Genomic DNA, 23816 nt, shown 5'->3' on the forward strand with positions numbered 1-23816 from the left:
ATTTTTTTGCAGAATAAAGATCCTTGAAATGGAATTATTTTTATTATAAATATATTTTTATTTTTATTAGAAATCTACTTTAATCGTGGATTAATTACCACACAGACAATTACCACACAGAAGACTAGAGGCTGCTATTTCAAAGAAAGCATTTACAACTACTGTATTTAATTGGGTTGATTTGACATGCATTGCCCTTCTACAGCATCCAGTTTTTCTGTAGGATGTCAAAGAAGATGTAATCCCCCATTCTAAAATAACAAAATCACTCCCATTATTTAACTTTTTCAATAAAAAGAAGAAATTCAGCTACAAGTGTAAAGGATAGGTGCTTGTCCCGGACAGCTATTCTCTGAAAGGGAACATCTGAGTGAGGAGGGAGAATCACGCAGTGAGTGGTCTGCTAAGCGGTGCTAATCCAGGCTCTGTTTTGACTTCTTCCTGGGCCTTGGCTCTTTCATTGAGCTGCTTAGTACGGCCCTTCGAATGGGCTGAGAATCACTAGACCGCTGTCCTCAGAGACTTTTAGAGCATGATTAACAAGAAAGGAGACTGGGGCTTACATTAAAACCCCAAGCTCCCCTGCTTCTGTAGATACCCAATTGAACACACGGAGAGACGCTTAATTGCCTCCATTTGGGTAAGAATGGCAAAGTTGCTGCTCATAGTGGGACTGAGGGTTGAAGCTCTGCTGTGGATGGCAAAGCCCCATTTTAATTGGAAATTCATCTTCATTATTTTTTACATTTATATTTGGTTATCCCATCATAATTCATTCAAAAGCACTTGAAACCTTTGCATTAATTTTATTGGCTTTGAGTACAATGAATATAAACCTTTCCCTACAATCTTCATATGTACACAATAATTTTCTTTTTTAAAAACTTCTTGGATGGGGATATGCATTTCTTAAAAAACAGGCTAGGAGTTTATAAAGCTTGAAACTAAGGTTTCAAGTTCATAAAAATAGACGCTTGTATACAGATGTGAGTCAGAACACGGGGACAGAAAACAAGATTCATTTAAACATTGCTTGAGTTCATGCACTTTCTTTTCACCTCAGAAGTCCTCGTATTGGGGGTTTATTTTTGTACAAAGGAGAACGTTTGTCCTAACTCTCTTAAGAATGTTTGTCAATCGTTTAATCAACTCTTGGCATGTTACATAGGCAGTTAAGTGTGGGAACTCAAATAGAAGGAAAGAGAAGAAAAGTGAAAAAAAAAAATTCTACAAGTGGGAATTTGGGAGAGAGAAAAATACTGAAAATAAGGTTGCAAAACCAATGTCACACATATCAACTGACAGCAAACCTATCAGAGGCTCACCTTCCTAATCCAATGTGGGAAGGAACCATTGACATCCCTATAATTTGATTCCACAAGAATTTGCTATATCCCTCTAGCATGTGCTCAGGACTTGGCTAGGGCCCGGTAAATAATGAAATAATCTCGTTTGAGGTGAAAACTGCCTTTCTCTGTCTTATCTCGGGTTTTGCTTTGTTTTTAATTGGGAAATATTTATTTCTAATGACAAATAAATGAAATGTTGTCTTGATGCGTGGTGTAGCATGGGTAACAGTCTTCACGCCGGGTACTCACGTGGGTGGATCTGCTTGTGAGGGATAGAGGAGCAGTGTCTCAGTTCCTAAGACCATCAGAAATAAAGTATTTTCCGATGGTCTTAGGCGACTCCTGTGAAAAAGGTCGTTTGACCCTCCAAGGGGTCGCTACCCACAGGTTGAGAACTTCTGCTCTAAGGCATTACACCTACTGGCTTTCTCCTCTTCCACATTCCCTCTTCACGTATTCATAGAAAGAGCACAATGGTAAATGTTTTAGGTCACTTTACAAGATCCCACTTTAGAAGGGTTTATTTGTCTCCTTGTTCTACATAATTTTGTGTATACATAGATATTAGTAACAAGAATTATACAATTGTAAATTCAGTCCTAAAGAGACGTTAAATAATGTTTCTGAGCGATTTCAGAGCATGAATTTTCTTTCTAATTCTCCCTGTGCACATGCAGAACAGTGTCCTGGAAATGAAAACATTGAAACCCAAAAGCAGAAGGAACAGCCCACTGTTCTTGGTCACTTCTAGACAGTTTTACTTTTTTGTTTGTTTGTTTTACTTTTATTGGGGGCTTTTACAACTCTTATCACAATCCATACGTTCATCCAGTGTCTCAAGCACATTTGCACATATGCCACCATCATGATTTTCAAAGTATTCTCTTCCCACTTGAGCCCCTGATTCAGCTCCCCATTTCTTCCCCCTCCCTCCCCCACCCACCCTCCCTCCCAAACCCTTGATAAGCTATAGGTTATTACTTTCATATCTTACATCGTCCTCCATCACCCCTCACCCACTTTTCCATTATTCATCCCCTTAGGAGGGCGTTCTAGGTTGATCCTTGTGATCGATTCCCCCTTTCTCCCCTGCACCCTCCCCTAATCCTGGTATCTCTACTCTCCTTGGCCCTGAGGGGTTTATCTATCCTGGATTTCCTGTGTTTCTGGCTCTTATCTGTAGCAGTGTGCATGCTCGGGTCTAATTTGATTTGTATGGCAAAACTGAGGTCATGATAATGGGGGGTAGGAAGCACCAAAGAAATAGAGGAAAGTTGTGTGGTTCATCGGTGCTATAGTGCACCCTGACTGGGCCATCTCTTCCCTGTGACCCCTCTGTGAGGGGATGCCCAATTGTCTACAGATGGGCATTGGGTCTCCACTCCATGTGCCCCCCCCCACATTCACCTTGGGTATGGTTTTATTCTGGACATCAGGCTTTTAAGTTAGAGCTGAATACATGTCTCTGCTCAATATAACTGTGGTTATTATATATAAAATGTGGATATGTTTGGAATAAACTATTTTATAGAAGGATATTTCTTGGTTTCCTAGCACACTTATAATTCAACATTTAGCCCAGTTTTCTACCTTCTTCTGGGAACAAAGGGCACTTAAAAAAAAAAAAAGAAGAAGAAGAAGAAGATGCCTTCCCACCTCACTCCCAGGTGATTTAAGACAAAACAGCTCCTCTAAGCACCAAAGATGAAGAAGCTCAGGTCAGGAAAATCTTTAATAAAACTAAACTGATTCACCGATTCTGACTCAGGGAGATGGAGCCCTGGTGAGGCTGTTGGGTAGGAGTGATGAACTGCTAACAGCAAGGTGGGACGTTCAAACCCACCAGGAGAAAGATGAAACCATCCGTTCCTGTACATCTGTAGAGGCTTGGAAACCCTATATAGAGTGGTCCTGAGTAGGAATCCCCTCAGGGCAGTGCACTAATACCAATTGCACCGCCTAGGCACCTGGGCACAATCATATGCCTAAGTGTGTTATGGAGTATCAGATTGTGCAAGTGAGCATTTCCACACTCATTTCCATGAACATAATATATTTCCCCAGGAGACAAATATAATTGTCATTAAAGGCAAGCTTTCCCTCTAGCAGCTGTGCAGGCTGCCCGGACCTGGGGAGTCATGCAAAGCCAGGATACAGGAAAGGGAGGGTGGAGATGGGGACCACGGCACATGGGATATAGTTAATAATATAAGTGGGACTCAAGGGAGAAGAAGCTTCTATTTTGTTTGCAAAAGACAAAAGTTCTGCCCTTGTCCTCTTGGCCTCAAAAACAAATCAGTCCGATTGCTCCCTAGTCTCCTCTTGTCCGGCATAAGTTGTGAAGCCTCTACAGAGTGAGAGCAAGTAGAAACGTTTTTGTTTTATTTTATTATTTTTTAAAATCATTTTACTGGGGGCTCGTACAACTCTTATCACAATCCATACATACATGCATTGTGTCAAGCACATTTGTACATTTGTTGCCCTCATCATTCTCAAAACATTTGCTTTCTACTTGAGCTCTTGGTATCAGCTCCTCATTTTCCCCCTCTCTCCCCCACCTCTCCTCCCTCATGACCCTTGATAATTTATAAATTAGTATTATTTTGTCATGTCTTACACTGTCCAACGTCTCCCTTTACCCACTTTTCTGTTGTATGTACCCCAGGGATGGGGTTATATGTAGATCCTTGTGATCGGCTCCCCCTTTCCACCCCACCCTCCCTCCACCCTCAAGACATCACCACTCTCACCACTGGTCCTGAAGGGGTCATCTGTCCTAGATTTCCCGGGAGAAATGTTTTTAAATCTACATAGTAAGAGTGATTAGAAACACTTTTAAAACATTACTCTTGTATAGCACATTAGGATAACAGATTCAGATACTTATTATTATTATTATTTTTAATATATGTTCACTTTGTGCTATAATAGGAACCCTGGTGGCATAGTGTTTAATGTACTGGGCTGCTAACCACAAGTTCAGCAGTTCAAACCCACCATCTGTTTCATGGGACAAAGATAAGGCTTTCTGCTTCTATAAATAGTAACAGCCTTGGAAACCCACAGGGGTAGTTTTAGCTGTCCATAGGGTTGCTACGATTCATAAATGACCCAATGGCAGTGATTTTTCAAAAATGGATACAGAAATAATGTTCATCAAATTATGTACTTCATCAATTATAAAGACAGCCTGAAGAGCAGTCCTTCAAACCATGTCCTTGTTCCTGCTCATTCCTGGAGAGAAGCTGTTCTAAACTCGACCAAGCATCAGAATCATATGGAGGATTATTAAAATTCCGTTTGCTGAGTCCCACCCTGGAGCATCTGATTCAGTAGATCTGGCCCAACAAAGGGCATTTCTAGAGTCCAGATTGATGGGGCCAGGGATTGCTCTCAGAACCACTACCCAATGGTGTGCACAAGTTCCCTGTCTTTAGAGTATCCAAAGTTACACACTGACAAAGATAACAAAGGGATGCAGAGAATTATTGCAATCAAATACACTTTGGAAGGGAAGAGAATACAGGGAAGGGAGGGTGGAATTATTGCAACAAATACACTTTTCAGGGGAAGAATCATGAAGCAAGCTCTTTAACATGAAAGGGATGGTGATGACAACACTTTGAATGAGCCAAAAACTTGGCCGCATTTTCCTCTGACATAATATTTACCAGCCATTACTAAATGAGAGTCTTGTACAGACATTTGGACAACTATTCGGAGTTATTGGTTTAAATATTTATCTTCCATTACTTAATATCGCTTACTATCTGCAGGCTTAGACTCTCACCCTCCTATTTCCTCACCAAGAAGAAGCCAAGACGTCCTTCAGAAACGTCAACCTGCTGATTCCAGCTCGGACGTGGTTGGCTGCTCTGCTCTAGACTTGAAGATCTCACTCACCTGTGACAGATGCCTTTGCCACCTGAGGCTCTTTCCTTCCATCCATCCATTTCATTCCACTTCTCCTACATTATTTAAGAAGTCATGAAGTGAAGTAAGTATCACTGAGAAGATTATGGTACCAGCAAGCCATTTCCTTGGGGAGCTTCTCCAGTGGTCAGAGGTCTAATGGTGACTGTTTTCAACGATCTCCCACATTTCATTTCAGATGGCTCAGTTATAATTCCCAAAGCACAATTATTTAACATTCTGAATCTTCCCTAAATCCCTTTGATTTCGTTTGGCAATGTACTTGCTCAAGCTGAACTTCTAGGCACTAGACACTGCTGCATATTTTGTCATTTGAATTATTTATTATTTAGTAATGTTCATATGAGGTGTTGAAATAAAAGAAAACCAAATTAATCACAGTATATGCTCTCACACTGGACTTTAAAGAATAGGACAGCTTTGAGGGATCAGACGTTCAGGAGACTGAAACTAGAAGTCAAGATCAGTTTGATTTTTTTAAAAGGATCTTCTTTTTATAGCAAATGATAAGAATTAAAAGCAAGATGGGAGCACTGGCGTCCGAGTAAAAGGTCAGTTGAAATCGTTCACCCTAAAATCTTTGGGTGACATAAGTGACGGAGGCCTTAGTCCTAATAAAAACGGAATCTAAGATTAAAACAAACAGAAAAATCAAGACACAATGGACAAGAAAGTACTGCAAGTTAATTAGCCAGCAGGATGCGTTTTCATTTGGACGTAGGCTGCTTGCGGAGCTGTGCGAATCCATGGTTTCCAGAAAAACCCCTTCTAGTGCAGTCCAACAATTAACATCATGAGCTGCCTTTGTACCCTCTTACACAGCCTCCTGCCTTTAAAATAGGTCTGTCACTAATGACTGACGGCTGCATGCCGTTTACCTCACTGCAGAACCATCTGCCAGTTGACTCTGGTTGAAAGGGACTGGTAATGAATTTCTTGGATAGATCTCCTCTTTAGGAATCTGTCAGACACTAGTGTTCAGAGAAATGCTTCGGATCCACAGAAACGAGGATGTCGTCCCCAACAGATGCTGCCTGGCTGGCTTGTCAGGGTTCAGGGGCACCAAATGCTCTACACAAGCGTCTGTACTCCAGGGGACAGAACGACAGGCAGGCGGGCTCCAAGAATCCAAGGAAAACAGCGTTGCACCTGTCATTTGTTCTTAGATTTCTAAAATCTCATTCGGCTCTTATCTCTAGAACGGGGGCACGCAAAGCCATTCTCCACCACTTCCAGAGGAAAGATGAGGAGCCAGAAGGGACTGGAAGAAGTCGTCAAACTTGTCTTATAAGCCAGTGCCAAATAATGCCAATCTGCAAACATGTATTTTCTCAAGCAATTGCTCCCTCAGCAAACACCATGCATGAGATGAATACACATTCAATGTCTGTCGCCTTATTTGACACCGTCTTTGTGTCCCCTGGTAGAGGGTAGCTAGCGGGCACAACCTTCTTTCTTCTTTCTTCATCCCAGGGCAGACGCTGAGGGCCATATTTAAAGTAGTATCACAGCTTTCAGTAAAAACAGACTTGGAACTTTTCTTGTAAATTTGAAAAATAAAAATCCAACAGCTGGCAATAAGCCACAAGCCAAACCGCTGCCTTCAGGGGGTTTCCCACTCATAGCAATTAACCCTACAGCTCAGATGAGAGCTGCCCCAAGGGCTTCCGAGGCTGTAATCTTTATATATATATAAATGTGTATATATATGTGTGTATATATAATATATAATATAATATGATATAATAATATATATAATAATTTTATAGGGGGCTCGTAAAACTCATCACAATCCATCCATCCATCCACTGTATTAAGCACTTTTGTACATCTGCTGCCATCATCATTCTCAAAACATTTGCGTTCTACTTGTGCCCTTGGTATCAGCTCATTTTTCCCCTCCCTTCCCGTGCCCCCCCCCCCGGGCCCCTCCCCCACCCGTGAACCCTTGATAATTTATAAATTATTATTATTTTGTCATGTCTTACACTGTCTGACGTCTCCCTTCACCCACTTTTCTGTTGTCCTCCCCCAGGAAGAGGGTTATATGTAGATCCTTATAATTAGTTCCCCCTTTCTGCCCCACCTTCCCTCCACCTTCCTATTATCACCACTCTCACCACTGGTCCTGAGGGATTCATCTGTCCTGGATTCCTGGTCTTTCCAGTTCTTATCTGTACCAGTGTACATCCTCAGGTCTCGTGGGATTTGTAAGGTAGAATTGGGATCATGATAGTAGGGGTGGGGAGGAGGAAGCATTTAAGAACTACAGGAAAGAGGAATGTTTCATTGTTGCTACACTGACTGGCTTGTCTCCGCCCCATGACCCAGTTCCAATCCCAACTACTTGGGCAGCCACCCCTACCCCAGAAGAATTTACTTCAGAGGACAGCAGTAGAGCTACAGCTCAGGGAGAGGGACATGTCTGATTAGAGCACACGGGAGCAAATGAAGGGGGAGGAAGAGAGAGTGGAGCACATCCTAGCCCACCAACCCTTGAGGACGATATCCCTGCTCAGAGCAGACAATGCATAGAAAGGACCATAGGCCGGCCCCACTATGAGACACGACCACCCTCACTGACCCATAGCCCTACAGGGGACAACACTGGAGACACAGTGTGGGAATTGCACACGATCTAACCCCACCACACCGAGGCAAAACACCAAGGGGCGTGCAACAGAACAGCAAGGGGGACAGAGCAAGTAAGTCCCGAGGGAATACCAAAAATAGACATTGGGGCCAGGGCATGGCATCCCATCAGACTCGACTGGAAAACACTCCTAAAGGTCAACAAAGAGACCTTTAACTATTTTTTTTGTCATTGTTTTGTTGTATTGTTTTCTTTTGTTGCTTTGCTTTGCTCTGTCTTGATTTTGTGCATATTATTATCTCTGTAGGTCTATCTAGATAAGACAGGCGGGATAAACAATCTGGAGGAGAAAACAATGGGACCAAAGGTTCCAGGGGGACATGGGAGAGGGGAAGGTGGGGGAAAGCAAGTGGTGGTAACAAACCCAGGGACAAGGGAACAATAAGTGATCCAAAATCAGTGGTGAGGAGGGTGTAAGAGGCCTGGTAGGGCATGACCAAGTGTAATGTAACTGAGAAGAATTACTGAAACCCAAATGAAGGCTGAGTATGATAGTGGGACAAGAAGAAAGTAAAAGGAAATAGAGGAAAGAACTAGGAGGCAAAGGGCATTATAGAGGTCTAAATACAGGTATGTACATATGTAAATGTATTTATATATGATGGGGGAAATAGATCTATGTGCATATATTTATAGGTTTAGTATTAAGGTGGCAGATGGACATTGGGCCTCCACTCAAGTACTCCCTCGATGCAAGAATACTTTCTTCTATTAAACTGGCATTCTATGATGCTCACCTTCCTGACACAATCGCTGAAGACAAAGCAGGTGAATCAGCAAATGTGGTGAAGAAAGCTGATGGTGCCTGGCTTTCAAAAGATATAGCACCTAGGGTCTTAAAGGCTTGAAGGTAAAGAAGTGGTCATCTAGCTCAGAAGCAACAACGCCCTCATGAAAGAATCACACCAGCCTGTGTAATTGTGAGGTGTCAAAGGGATCAGGTATCAGGCATCAAAGAACAAAAAATCATACCATTGTGAATGAGGGGGAGTGCAGAATGGGGACCCAAAGCCCATCTATCTGTAGGCAACTGGACATCTGAGGCTATAATCTTTATGGACACAAGCTGCCACATCGTTCTCACTCTAAGTGGCTCTCTGATCAATCTACTGACCTTTTGGCTAGCAGCCAAGTGTTTGACTAGTTTGTCACTAGAGCTCCTTCAATACCTGGCAAGGCACCTGTCAATACTGTCTTACATATTATTGCTGGCAATGTCGGAAACAAAAATTTACATATAAGGTTTGTCTTTGCCAATTATGTTCATTTGACAAAAATATACTCTATGTGTTTTAATAAAGACTAACCCTTTTTAGTTTGCTTGTTCACTCCAGATTTTACGTTATATCAGGCACCTGCTTTGTAGATCTTCCTGAAGTATGAAAGACAGTCTGGAATTGATGCTAACTTCTGTAGCCTCTTGTGTAATTATGATGCACTAAAGAGAAAAACAATCTAATTTTACATTTTTGAGACCCCATATGGCAAAGAGTGAACAGTATCATTTTGGAGTATATCAGTTTCCTAGAGCTTCAATACCAAGTTTCCAAAATCTAGGTGGTTTTAAAGAACATGGATCCACTATCACACTTCTAGAGGCTAGCAGTCTGAGATCAGGATGCTAGCTAGCCCTATTGACTTCTCTGAGACAGAGTCCTTTCCAACCCTCTTGCTTCATTTCTGGTGGTGGCAGGCAATCCTTGGCTTGTAGATGCATCATTTCACCCCCAAACTCCATTTTCACATAGTTCCTGTCTTTCCATGTATGTCTTTGTGTTTTTTCCTCCTTTTTAAAAATAAAGACACCAGCCATATTGAGTCAGGATCTATGTTTATGTTGCTTTACTGATAATACCTTCAAAGACTATCCAAGCAATACTCACAGGGACTGAGGGGTAGGATGTCAACATCACTCTTTGGGTGACTCAATTCAATCTCTAGCACTGAGAAAGAGAAAAGCTAAACAATTTCCCATCATTTTTAGTACCGAGGCTATAGTAAAGTACATTGTTACGCAAATTAAAGTTATAATTTGACCATTCCCCATAATCTGATCCTTCTCTATGGGAGCGGTCACAACAACAACTACCTCACAGCCATCAAGTCAATGCTGACTTGCAGGGACTCTCCCGTGGGTTTCCAAGAGTGTAACTGCTTACGAGAGTAGACAGCTCAGTCTTTTTCCCACAGAGCTGCTGGTGGTTTTGAACTGCTGACCATGTGGACCACAGTCCAACACATAACCTGATGAGTGGTTACACTTTCAGTTGTAATCCTGAGGGTCAGCAGTTCAAAACCACCAGTCATTCCATGGGAGAAAGATGAGATTTTCTACTCATATAAAGAGTTATAGGGTTGGGAATTTACAGGAACAATTCTTCCCTGTCCTGTAAGGTTGCAATGAGTTGGCATTGCCTTAAAGGCAGTGAATTTGGAGTTTTGGAATAGCTGGAGTGGAGCACCTTGTGGTGATATGCACTGATGTAAAGATTTTCCCAGAGGAGGCCTCTCCCCGTGTGCTACATGAGACAGTGTCATAGCTCTGCACAGACACCTGGAGTTTGGTTACACATGAAGAACTGCCTCTGTTCTTTAGCTTTCACTTACTTTTAAAAACAGAAGAAAGATGGATCTCTTTGCTTCTGTTATTATTTATAGTCTTAGGAACCCTATGTGACATCTATATGAGTCAGAATCAGCTGGATGGCAGTGGGTTTGGTTTTGGGTTTATATACTAAGGACTTTTGGTGAAAGAAGCACAAACTGCAGGAAAAATACTATTTTCTAAGTTAAAAAATAATGATCAGAATCAACAGGGAATGATAGAATCTGTGATACCAAGTATAATTCTCTAAATAAAGTTTATTATGAAATGTCAAAAAAATAGATGTTAATACTTAAAAGGAAAATGGAATTGAATAGAATTTCCACAGCAAGTACAACTTGTCTCAGCAATGTACAATGCAATATACTACGTACCAAGTGTTGACTTGCTTCATTTTGGTGTATTTCTGCAACAAAATGAAATCTTCCCTCCTTCTGTCACTCCCTCCACAAACATTTCTTGTGTGTCTGCATTGTGTCTAGTGTGGAGGATACAAAATAGAGTGGCTATAGACCCTGCCTTTGAAGACCTCCTGGGGTTGGGGCAGGTAGACCTGCAAACAAGGAAGAGGTTGAGATCCAGTATAAAACTGCACAGGTGTCAGGGAGCTCCCCATGAAGACTGGAAAGAAGGGAGTGATGGTGATTTTCGGACACTGAAGAAGTGAGCGAGGATGTGCAGGGGTAAGAAAGGTAGAATGGGCAAGAGAAGGCATGTTCAGGGAGAGAGCACAGCATGCTGTGTTTGAGGGATGTCAAGAAGTTAGGCTGAAGAGGCAGATAGAGGCCAGAGCCCTTTGAGTGCCCTTTTAACGCAACAATTTTAGAGGTGGAATTCTATGGTGTGTTTTAATTGTTAGTGCATGTTAATTCTTTGTGATTAAAATATAAGTAAAAGAAAAAAGGATGCTATTTTGGGCTATGCTTATTAGTTACAGCCTAAATATATATTTTACAAAAATTTTAGTCATCATTGTTCAACTTTATAATTTTTCATTGAATGTCTACACTTCTTTATATTAGCTGTACACAAGTAAATATTTTTAACTTCCATAAGCAAAAATCAAAAATGAAACAAACAAGTAAAAAGCCTCTTTCAACACTGGTGATCTTTGTTTTGACTCACTAGAAAAAGACAAAAGGTCCCCCTTCATAAGTCCCTAGCAGCACACTGACAAAGCAATGATAAGGCATAGGGTAGGGCCCAAGCGACTCCAAATAGATTGTGTCTCACTATCTCCTCGGGTGCTTGGGAAATGACTGTTAGGAAGAGAAGTGAGAGTGGCTATCAAGACAGTGAACTACAAGAACTGGAGAATCCTGGAAGCAAATGCCCTCCTTCACATACAAACATTTTGAGTTCTCTTGGATCACGCTAATTCCATTTTATGCACACATGAAGGGAGTATGTGCCCTGCGTGAGACAGGGACTGTGGGAAAGCACCCAGACAACCTCAGCCTCTTGCTGCCTTTGCCTAACCCCCCAATTCGATCAGAGATCCATTTCAGATTAGCCATTGCTCACTGAGGTGTACATGAGTTTTAAAGCCTAGCGTGTTCCCTAGGAGCAGCCTAGTGTGGAGAATTCCTGCCAGAAGAAGGGGAGTACCTCGAGGCCTTTCATTCACACCATCTTTCTGCAGTGATTCCACCAAGCTGTTCCTTCCTTCTCCTTCCAGAGCTTGCATCCTCCTGACTCAACACTCTGCAGAAGCTTAGAATCTCAAGGCCATTTTGCTGGGTCCATCTCTCCAATCCAAGTACTTCGTCTTGACAGAACCCTACCACTCTCCCCATGAAGGGAGAGGGACTGGGTTTGTCTCAGAGTAACCCACATGCTCCAGACTGCTCCTACCTATCGATGCCAGGCAAATTGGGAAAGGAGGGTCTTCAGACCACAGGGATGACAGCCTAGATCGGCAGGGTGAGAGGCAGTTTTTTAAATATGCCAATGATTCAAAGAAAATAAATAGGCAAAACTCTGATACTGGCATTATTTATAAAATCTAGACCTCTGGTGGCACTTACTATGTGCTGCTAACCATAAGGTGAGTGGTTCAAAGCCACCAGCTGCCTGCCAGAAACAGGTGAAACTATCTGTTCTCCTAAAGAATTGCAGTCATAGAAATCTGATATAGGGTTTGTGTTCCTCTGATACCCTGTGGTAGTATGTTCAGTTTAATGGGCAAAAAACAAATAAAGAAAAGTGAAACAAACCCAAATTTGGGGTTACCTTTTTAAAAGCAATGCTAATGACAAAGCCCTTTCAGATCCATTTATATATAACTACAAATATGTGTTTAGGTATATAAGTGTACCTGAAAAATGATTGTAATTAGTATTGCCTTTATAGAGCTGGCTCACATTTTTGGTTTTACTTCCTTTCCCTTTATTTTCTAACTAGATTCCAAGTTGACTCCACAGCACACAGAACACATGCTCATATGACATATCATATCTATACATACACATATGTTCAAAAACATCCTAACTTCTAGACAGCGCATGTTGTGGGTATGGCTTTGATCGTACTCTCAAGAGCTCATGTACTGGCGGTGACAAACTGAGATGCAGTGGGGTCCTGAGGCCCACTGGTGTCCAATAGCAGTGGTTGGTGATACATGTCAGTCCCAAAGCCTTCCTCCGTGAACCACTTTTCAAAAATAGTGTTATTGAGATGTAATTAACAGGACATACAATCCAATAGTTCAATCATATTTTAAAGGACTGTGCAAGCATCACTACAGTCAAGTTTGGAACACGTTCTTCCTTCTGTAACCATTGCTCTTGACTCCCCATTTCCCCCCACCCTCCCCTTCCGGGCCCTCAGGTCATTCTGAATCCAATTCCTATCTCCTCAGCAGATCCACCCATCCTGACTGCGCTTTACAAACAACAAGCAAACAGGCAGAACAATACACTACAAAGGACTAAAAAATAAAAAAGTAACCCAGCAACAATACCCAAATGAAAGAGAGAAAAACCTGCAATGCAATTGCAAAGAAAGTAGAGAATACTAAAAAACTAGCATGATTTCAAAATGGGTCAAAAGGGAGAGCTAATGGCAGGGTGTTACACTGCAACCTAACAAATATGCTAAACTCTTCTTTCCAGTGCTCTTTGACTGATGTTAAGGCTATTCACATTCCCAGACAAGGTCAGTGGGGAGCCACTAGAAACTCTTGCCTGTAGGGAGACTCTACAAATGGATTTTGCATCTCCACTATCATCCATGGCATTCCACAAACCATGTCTAGAACTTAGGTTCCGGTACTGTGTTCCTCTCTGGGTTTGGATTTTATTATTTATAATCCTTGGGTCACACAGGCTGGTGTGCTTCCTCCATGTGCACTTAGCTGACTCCTCACATAGATGGCTGGATACTTACAGTGACATCACTTTGACCACCTGAAAATCAGGATTATCCATCATCCTAGAGAACTGGTTACTAACACATCACTGATTGTGAATGCCATGCATGTGGCAAATTATTTTGTTGTGAAGTTCACTTGATTACTGGTGCTTAATTCTGTTTACAGTTACACACACTTTCTGTCACTCATACAGCACCTGTTTGTTTTAAAAGGAAGAGAGTTGGAAAACTATCTCATAATATGAAAAATAAAACACATCATCATCACATTGGAAAGAAAACTTGTGATAGAGCATCAAATCAAATTCATAGCAAGCCAACAGGTCAGAATAGGATTGCCACCGAGGGCTCCCAGGGATCCAAATCTTTAGAAAATCTGCCTGCCATACTTTCTGCGCACAGAGCACCTGGTAGTTTGAAGTTTGTGGTTCACAGCTGCGTGTTTAATGACTTGACCACCAGGGCTCCTTCATCTTGGCCACCACAGACCTTTAAAGTCTTTCCTCAGTGTTTTGCACTTTAACAAGAAGTTTCTGTACCACCTAGTGGTTTCCTCACTGCTCCTCCCTCCCCACCCTGTGGGGGGAGGTCAGATGCGCAGGCATTCCCCCACTGAGGGCAATCAGTTGCCAGACTGCTGTCTCATCCCTCCACAGGGGTGGGCCTGCTCCCTGCCTCTGGGGACAATGGACAAGCTCCTATGGAGACCCAGAGACCACCCCCTAGACCACCCTCTCATTGCTGTGTAACCTATAGTGCAACTCCTCCCTGTGATGTATGTCTCTACCTGTAATTAGTGGGCTGGCATGCCCCCAAAAGGTATATAGGTGGGAGTCAACAATATAGAGCTCTCTGACTCTGAGCTCCTGGCTGCTCATTCCCTGGTCACTCCCCTCTCCCTTGTTCCCTTCCCCTCCTTCCCTTCCCCCTCTCTCCACGTGGACCACCAAGTTGGGCTGAGGTGAGCAACGGTACCATGTAACATGCCTGACTGTATTATTGTATTATCTCTCATGCTCTCAGTGACTTTAATATAATGCTTATATATCTCAACCGTACAATTGTGCATTACTGAATCCGAGTAGTAATATTAGTAGCAGCGGGTGGGGGCTGGCCCTTCACCCCCCAGCTACAATTTTTTATTTAACACTACACCACCCCAAGCCAGGGGTTTTCTCTCCTTGCCTCTTAACCTATTCTGACGCCGCTCCCTTAATATAGGCAATGCCTGCACTCTCCTTGTGAAATCCAAACCGCTCTTCAGGGTGGGTCTTCAGCTTGAAAATCTGATCTGTCAGACTCTGTTGCAAGCACCTTGTATCTATAAACTTTTCAAATCGTCATAGCAATTATTAAAGGATATTATCTTCCTTATAGAATCTTCGAATAGAATTCAAATAACTATCTTAAAATCATGTAGCTCTTTGGGTAAATTGGTATTTGAACTCCTGCAGCCTGCCACCAAGTCCATTGCCTTAACCACTGTGTAGTACTACCTCACTTCAGCCAGCGCGCAGAGAACTTGATAGATGGACCACAATCACGGCTCACTTCTATGACTTCCCACTTACTCCTCCATCACTCATTTGAGGTACGCTGCCTGCTGGAAGCTGCAGCGGGTTGTCCTGTATCCTAATTAACTGCTTGCTCGGTACCCTCTGGATAAAAACCAGCTGCCACTGACTCTGCTCTGGCTCCTGGCAACCCCAGGGATATCAGGGTTGGGCTGTGATGCCTACATTCTCAATGATCAATTTTTGAAAACGATTACTGGGCTTTCTTCTGAGGTATCTTGGGTGAACTTGAATTTCCAACCTTTCGGGGTTAGTCACCCAGTAGGTTCCCCGTGCCACCCAAGAACTCCATCCTCTGCTTAGTTTACTCACTGCCGTGGAGAGTCAAGCTGACGCCTAGTGACCCCCTATGGGTTTCTGAATCTGTAACTGTTTACAGGAGTAGAAAGCCCAGCCTTTCTCCCTCGGAGGAGCTGCTGGTGGTTTTGAACTGCTGACCATGTGGAACATGGCCCAACCACTACACCACCAGGGCTCCTTAATGCGCATTTCTTCAATAGTACAAAATGATCTCATTAAATCCCTTTCTCATTCGTCTTCATGTCCTCCCTGAGCATCCCAGATATAAAGCACATCCTCACGTGGCCTTAACGCATCCTGAGATGCATAAATTTGGGTTTTCTCTTACAAGAAGCAGCTAATTATTAGAAAGAAAAAAAACACTATATATATATATATATATATGTGTTTAAAAAAATTGTTAGGGCTTGAGCCCCTGGCATCAGCCCCTAAGATGACGACATCTCAGGTACCGCTGTGTTTGACAAAATGGATCTATGTATGGATCATGATAAGAGCTGTAAGAGCCCCCAATTTAAAAAGAAAGAAAGAAAGAAAGAAAAAATAAGTCCAAAGTGAAAAAAAACAACAATAAGCTATTAGGGCAACACAAGCATCTAAACCAGTGGTTCTCAACCTGTGGGTCGCGACCCCTTTGGGGGCCGATCAACCATTTCACAGGGGTCCCCCAATTCATAACAGTAGCAAAATGACAGTTATGAAGTAGCAACAAAAATAACTTTATGGTTGGGGGTCACCCCCGCATGAGGAGCTGCATGGGAGTGTGGCGGCTTTAGGAAGGTGGAGAACCCGCTCTAAACCTGTGAGTCACTACTACTCCCTTGCACTCCCCCCTTCCCTTTAAAATACGGTTAAGTGACTTGAGCTCCTTTTGTTCTCTTTAATGAATGCAGTTGTCTCATCAGGGTTACAGAGACTGGGAGCCTGGATGAAATTCCTTGGCACTCTGCTAGGGTCTGTCTCCCACGTTGTCTTGCTTTTCCCTTGAAACTGTGCTTTAAGTGAATTAGGTGTAAATTTACATTTCCTTCCAGCTCCTCAGAGCAGGTGGCCACTACCCCTTCTGGGGGAAGCACACACACACCAGCCCGAGAACTCACCGCCGTGGAGCTCCACTCCACGGTTTTCAAGGAGCCGCAATAACAGGCCAGAACAAGCAACACTGGAGAGAATTTCCAAATTCAATTATATTCTTTGCTGAGGTAAATACACACGCCCCAAACAGGTAGTTTCAGCTTGTGGGCGTCAAATGAAACCCGAAGTGTATCAAGGATTATGGGTTTCCTTTTTAATTTGAACTTGGGAACATTTGCATTACATGAACGTCTAAATCCAGCTTTGATGGGCCAGCCCCTAGCTCTACCTTCCCTCAGACATTGTTGTGGCGTCTCCACTCCCACCCACTTTGGGGCATCTTCCACTGTGTCCTCATCCCGGGACCTGTGGTTGGTTTGAAAGCGGCTGCACTGACATTCCTTTCACTTGATTGTCCTACTTGGGTTTAGGGTGGAATGGGGAAGTCTATTATATCAGGGAAAGTATTCATTTTGGGTAAGTTTGCTTTGCATTAATGGCAGCAAATAAATAAATATCACCTAAAAAAAAAAAAAAAGCAGGAGTCACGACCTCTTCGCAAAGGCATGTCCTGAGTAGTGATTTTTGTGTTATTATATTGGTGTCCTAAACCATTCTAAGAAAGCATGGGCTTTAAAACATTAATTGAACAAAGTTAGCTCATTGCAAAAGGCCTTGGCCTGCTGGGGCCACTCCTGCTGAGAGTCACCTGAAAGGATGCCCAAGCTGCAAAAGGGCCCCACACAGAAGAGCCCAAGAGGCAAATGCTTCCTTGCCTAAGGGCCAATCCCAGCCTGGCAGCACATAAACACCATTAGCAAAGCCTACTGCTGAGTTATTATGCAGCAGAAGGATGCTTGAAATTGCTGGTTGGTATTGTTGTTTTATTTCTCACTTGCCTGGGTCAAAGTGGCAGCATTCACTTGAAAAGATCAGGCAATTTCAACTTAGCAATTGTTCCAGTGGAAGAGAACTATATTTAGATTTATTATGTGCTTTGATTTTCCAAACTTTCAATGCTATCTATTACGCATGGCCGTATTATTGGTTAAAATACCCTGCCTAGGAAAGCAAAACAAATCACAGCTCTCTCATTAGATTATTTCCCAAGCTGAGAATCAATGACCAAATTGAGACATGTTATTCACAAAATTATCTGTGGAGATAAACTGAGTAGTGTGAGAGAATGTAATTGTTTGATGTGAGGAGACACTAAATTAATCATTCTTACCAATCACTACATCCTAGCTTCTTGAATGTAATGTCTCTCTTTCCTTCTCCATTATTCCTCCATCTCTATCACCACTAAAAGCCATCCGGCGGAAAGTGGAGATTTTAAACTGGCAAAAAGAGATCTGCTGTCCACACTAGGTGAACAGGCTTTTAAAATAGATTTTGTGATTTGTTATTACATTATGTTTGTGCTCTTTAAAAAGGCTGCCTATCCCAATCTTATAGTGGTCAATCTACCCCCCTATTACCCTGCTTCATTTAACTCATGAAAATCTCAACAGCACCTTGAAGGCATTAATTTCAGCCTGGTTTTATTTTTGAAGAGAAAATGATTTCTGAGGAAATGACCCCCAAAACCTAAATTGTCATCATTCCCTAGGGCTCATTGGTGCTAATGACGCCACGCACTCCTGCAGAAATAGTGTTTGAGCCTTATTCTTCACCGGGGTCGAATGCGATGAACTCTCAAGGGTAGTTGCTGACCTCTGATTCATGGCATCTTGCAGCCGGCTTTCCGGAATGAGACCATCCTTGGTGGCTTTGTTCTTGCCTTGTGTAGACCTTGAAAAGCCAAGGAAGCTTCGTGGTGGGATGGGTCCCAGTGAGGCGATAAGACTTGTTGCTAGAATGAATATTTAACTTGATTGACTTTCTGCTTCCATAATCATCAATCCTCCCCTGGAATTGTATTCACGTTTTATGAACTCTGTCTCTTTCAGTTCCTTTGATCTACAGACATTGTCTTCCAGTTGAGCATTTGCCTGCCTCCCAACCCATCAGCCCCTGAGCCCATCTAAATAAAGTGCTACATCACAACGTAGTGTTTCCCAAATAACAAAAGATAGATCTGCATGCCTCGGTGCACCATGAAAGGCTGCTGGACCCATCAATCTTGCGGGCTCTTGTAGAGGTCAAGAGAAGGCGCAGGCAGCTGGACAATCAATTAACCACGAAATTCAGTTGAGGGCTTAAGCAAAGCTGTCTCTGTGTTATTCTTTCCAGCAACATAACTGTCAATATTTACAGCAGGTCATATAAAAAGACCAAAGGAACCGAGAGGGTTGCTGTCACAAACAGCCAACGTCAGCCTCATCCAGAGTTCTGGAGTGCTGCCCAAAGGACTCAGTCCTACAGGGCATATCGTTTCCAGAATCAAAGTTAACATGAACAAACCTCATATAAACTCTGTGAAGTCTGAAGGAAAAGAGATTGCATGGTGCTCATCCATGAAGGGCTATATGTATCTTCCATAATTTCTTCAATAGAAATCAGCAAGAAACTCTATTTGACTTCCTGGAATAAAGCCCATCTACAATTGAATGTGATCAATTCTTATGAATACTTGAAGAAGAAAAGTAAACAGCTTGACCACTGGTTTGCAAAAGCAGATCGTTTTCACAGAGAAGGTCCCTGCAGCAGGCGCGGCCTCTTTTCTATGTGACTATTGGTGCTAGTTTAGCTCAACCTTAGAATTTTATATGCATCTTGTATCTCTATTCAGGTCTAAAGTGGGGGTTTCTGTGAACCCGAATCTTATGAAAGTAGGTGGGTTTTGTTTGGAATTTGTTCCCCTTCATTTGAACTTAATCACAAAGAGAGTTAGATGTAGACGTCCTCTGCAGCAGACTTTCCATTCTCCTTTCTCGGCATTCCTACTGCATGTCCCTTAAAGCAGGCTTCCGCATCCATTATATGCCTAGGCTCTACCACATCGATCCTCAGAGACCTAACACATTCTAATATGCATTCCCTGTTTCATTTTGACCTCTCACCAACAGCATGGGCATATTTAGCCTCAGACTTTTAGCATAGAAAATAACACATCAGAATGCTTAATACATCGACACAACTCTTTACAAGCACCAAACCAATGTCTGATCAATCAAGCTCACGGAATAGTCTAGGATATAAAGAATAATTGCTGTCAAATAATTTCTTTGCCTAAGACCTGTGACATCTGAGGGAGAAAACCAAAGTAACAAAGCTCACTGCCACCGAGTCGATATTGACTCACAGCTACTTCCCATAGGTTTCTGAGGCTGTTTAATGGAGTAGAAATCCCAGTCGTTCTCTCACTGAGCTGCTGGTGGTTTTGAACTGCTGACCATGCGGATTACAGCCCAATGAGTAACCACTATGCCACCAGGGCTCCTCTCAGAGCACAGGTAAGCATCTCAAATTCTTTAGCATCCAGCTTTTAACTTTGCCTCATTCCCCTTCCTCTTCCACACTTCTGTTAGAAGTGAGCTTATTCTTTAATTCAGAATCATCTAAAATTTTTAAAGTAGAATTTTAAAATTCAGCAGAGACGTTCTATGGGCAAGGTTAAGCAGGGGTGCCCAGGTTCCCTGGGATGGTAGGATGGCACAAGGCTGGAAGAAACTGCTACTGACTTTGGGGGGGTTTCATGACAAGGTGGTGAGGCTTGAAAGTGGGCAGGAAAAATAGTGGGGAAATCTTACTAAGATAATGGATTACCAGGGGAAGAAAAATTATTGTCTTCTCTAGCAATAATTATGTCTTCAATGCACTAATGTTCTGCATGAATGGAAGATAAATCAAACGATTAAAAAAAGAGGAGATAAATCTATTGTTCTTTTCACGAATAAGCCAAGAATTCCCCCTCCCCTTGAAATCAAATAAGGTCATAGCAGTAAAGCAGCTGGCCGGGTTCCTATCACCTAGTTCCTTCTCAAACACAGACGCCACAACATCACTGAGCAGTTCTGGGGCAGAACCTGAAGTACAATCACCTGAACTCTATTGGAATAGGAGCACTTTGGAGGAGGATTTACGCTTCTGTAAGAGAGACCTTACCCTGAATTGTATAATTTACAATTATAATTGTATAATTTACATTGCTCAGCAGTGATTTAAATTCTATACCATTGTCTAAATTAATGACACTACCAATCAAATTACTTTATGCCCCGGGGAGATGATTTGTAATGTTCTCTATCATAAAATTATAATGATGTCTCTAAATGGAATCAGAGATATACATAAACCACAAACAAATTAGCGGGTTTGGGGCTACCACTTAATTCTTGCCCCAATCTAAGAATAATCAGTTCTTATGACATAACCCTACTTGATACTCCCCCTCATAAACAGATTACTGATGATATAAATGCTATATAGTAAAGTAAGGTGACTAAACCAGTTAGTGCCTGGCTATCAGAAAGAACACCGTCTGGGGTCTACAAGGCTTGTCTTAAAACAAGCAGCCAACTAAGTGAGGCGTGACATGACCTAAATCCACATGGAAGAAGTACACGAGCCTGTGTGACCCAAGGGCTGTAAATAATAAAATCCAAATCCAAAGGAAAGGATGGTCCCAGAGTTTAAATTCTGAACACTATTTTACAGAAGGCTATGGATAACAGTGGAAACCCAAAATCCATTTGCAGGATCGCCACATAAATTAAGCCTCAGGTAAATCCCTCAGAACAGAGTGCAGGGTAGCCGTGTTATCAGAGAGAAAGCATTGGAAAGTCGATTATGGCAAATGTAGTTAAGTCAACATGTAATGCCGGTCATTTGATTTCCCTTTTGACCCATTTCGGAGTGGCTTCCATTTTTAACATTTTAAGCTTTCTTTTTGATTGAAATTTTTCTATGTTTTGTCTAGTCACTGTTGTTGTTTCATTTGTTGGTTGGTTTGCTTCTTGTTTATGTTTTGTATGGTTTTCTGTACGTGAAATCGAAGATAATAAATCATAGAGATCAGTGTTATTGGAATAAAGAGTCCTAGTGGCATGGAAGGGGAGGGTTGGGGAAATGGGGAGATAACAACAATGAGACTGAGGAGAAAATGTTCTAAAGTTGATTGGGGTGACGACTGCACAACTCCTTTTAATGTGACTGAACAATTAAATTGTATGACATATGAAATATATGCCAATAAAACTTTTTTTACAAAAACAAAACAGAGAGCCCTGTTTTCTGAGTGGTGTTGACACCACTGCTCTCTGATTTTTAATGCATTTTCCCTAACCTTCATAAAAAATCTCTTCGTCAAAGTCATTATTTAATCCAGAGATTTCAAAGAGCTTCCCAATGTCTTGAGTGTTAGACAATGTTGAAAGAATTAGTACATGAACTGAAAATCCAGGGAATCCAGGGCGAATGAGCCCTACAGGACCAGTGGTGTGAGTGGCGATACTGGGAGGGTAGAGGGAGAGTGGGTAGGAAAGAGGGAACCGATTACAAGGAACTATATGTGACCTCCTCCCTGGGGGACGGACAACAGAAAAGTGGGTGAAGGGAGATGTGGGACAGGGCAAGATATGACAAAATTACAATTTATAAACTATCAAGGACTCATGACGGAGGGGGGAGCGGGGAGGGAGGGGGAAAATGAGGACCTAATTGCCGGGGTTTAAGTGGAGAGGAAATGTTTTGAGAATGATGAGGGCAATGAATATACAAATGCGCTTTACACAATTGATGTGTGTATGGATTGTGATAAGAGTTGTATGAACCCCTAATAAAATGATTTAAAAAAAAAGAATTAGTACATGATACTCAAGATCACTGTTCTAAATTCAATAGTTCAATCCTCAGTAATATTTTTATTTATATGGTTTCAACAGTATAAATGGATATTTATAAACCAATTATGATTTTATGAGGTTATTTTAATAAAACATAAAAGGTCATATGATTCTTTTGCCAAGGAATATGTAAATGTCTGTGTTCATTAGAACCCACCTGAATGCTGTACACTGTCACAAATACACAGGAATGTGTCACTAGAAACACATGTAGAAACTTGACTAAAAAAATACTAAGTGGAAAGGCATGTGAAGGTTCTGAGAATGCTCAGACTGGCTACCTAAGCCAGATGGGAGACTAGAGTACTATAAGCCTGGGGAAACCAGGAAACCTGGACCAGACTTCTGACTGATAGACACTTAGGATTGGATGTGGAGAAGATTTAGATGTGTTTGTTTGGCTCTAGAGATCAGGATAGAACCAGGGAATCATGGACCAAGCATTGCATTAGATATGATATTGTGGGAAAATCCCTGATTTTAACTTTGGAGTTTAAATCCAAGACCTGTATGGGAAACAGGATTTCTCTCAAGTTGTCTCCCCCAAATATATGCCAGACGTAGCTGCTTGCGAATGACTGGCTATACACTTGGAGGTCATCAGAAGTAGCCATCTGGAGCAAGCAGACACCACTGTTTATCCCACAACCAGTAGGGCCCACTCTCTTCTGATAAGGATAGTTGTTGTCTGTTTCCTCATAGGAGATACAAGAGAGGTCAACACCGCCCAAGGATGACCAAGGTTAGGCTACCATCATGAATCTAGAGCCTGCCCATCTTGTCACATGTATACCCCTAGACCTTCCCATTCCTAAGGGGACACCCCTAGCTCATCCCCTTCCTGTTATGCTTATGCCTATCATACATCCTCTTCCTACAATGTGTTTGCCTGTAGTACTGCCCCTTCCTGTGATGTGTGATTTGGTAATCATGTCCCCGTAAAGTGATATAATGATTGGTCAGCAATAAAGAAAAAGCTCTCTCCTGAGCCTGGGAAGCTCTCCCCAGTCCTGCCTTCCCGGGGCTCTCTCTGGCTCCTGGGGACTGGGGAGCGCTCCCTGGTTCTCTGTCCCCAAGGCTGCTCCTGCTCTCATGGCCGGGTTCTCCCTACGAGGACCATCAAGCAGGGCTGAGGTGAGCATGCTACCATGAATTGTGTCTGAC

This window comes from Echinops telfairi, unplaced genomic scaffold (genome assembly GCF_000313985.2).
Source record: "Echinops telfairi isolate 266 unplaced genomic scaffold, ASM31398v2 ScPeMD7_9;HRSCAF=40, whole genome shotgun sequence".
Lineage (NCBI taxonomy): Eukaryota > Metazoa > Chordata > Mammalia > Afrosoricida > Tenrecidae > Echinops > Echinops telfairi.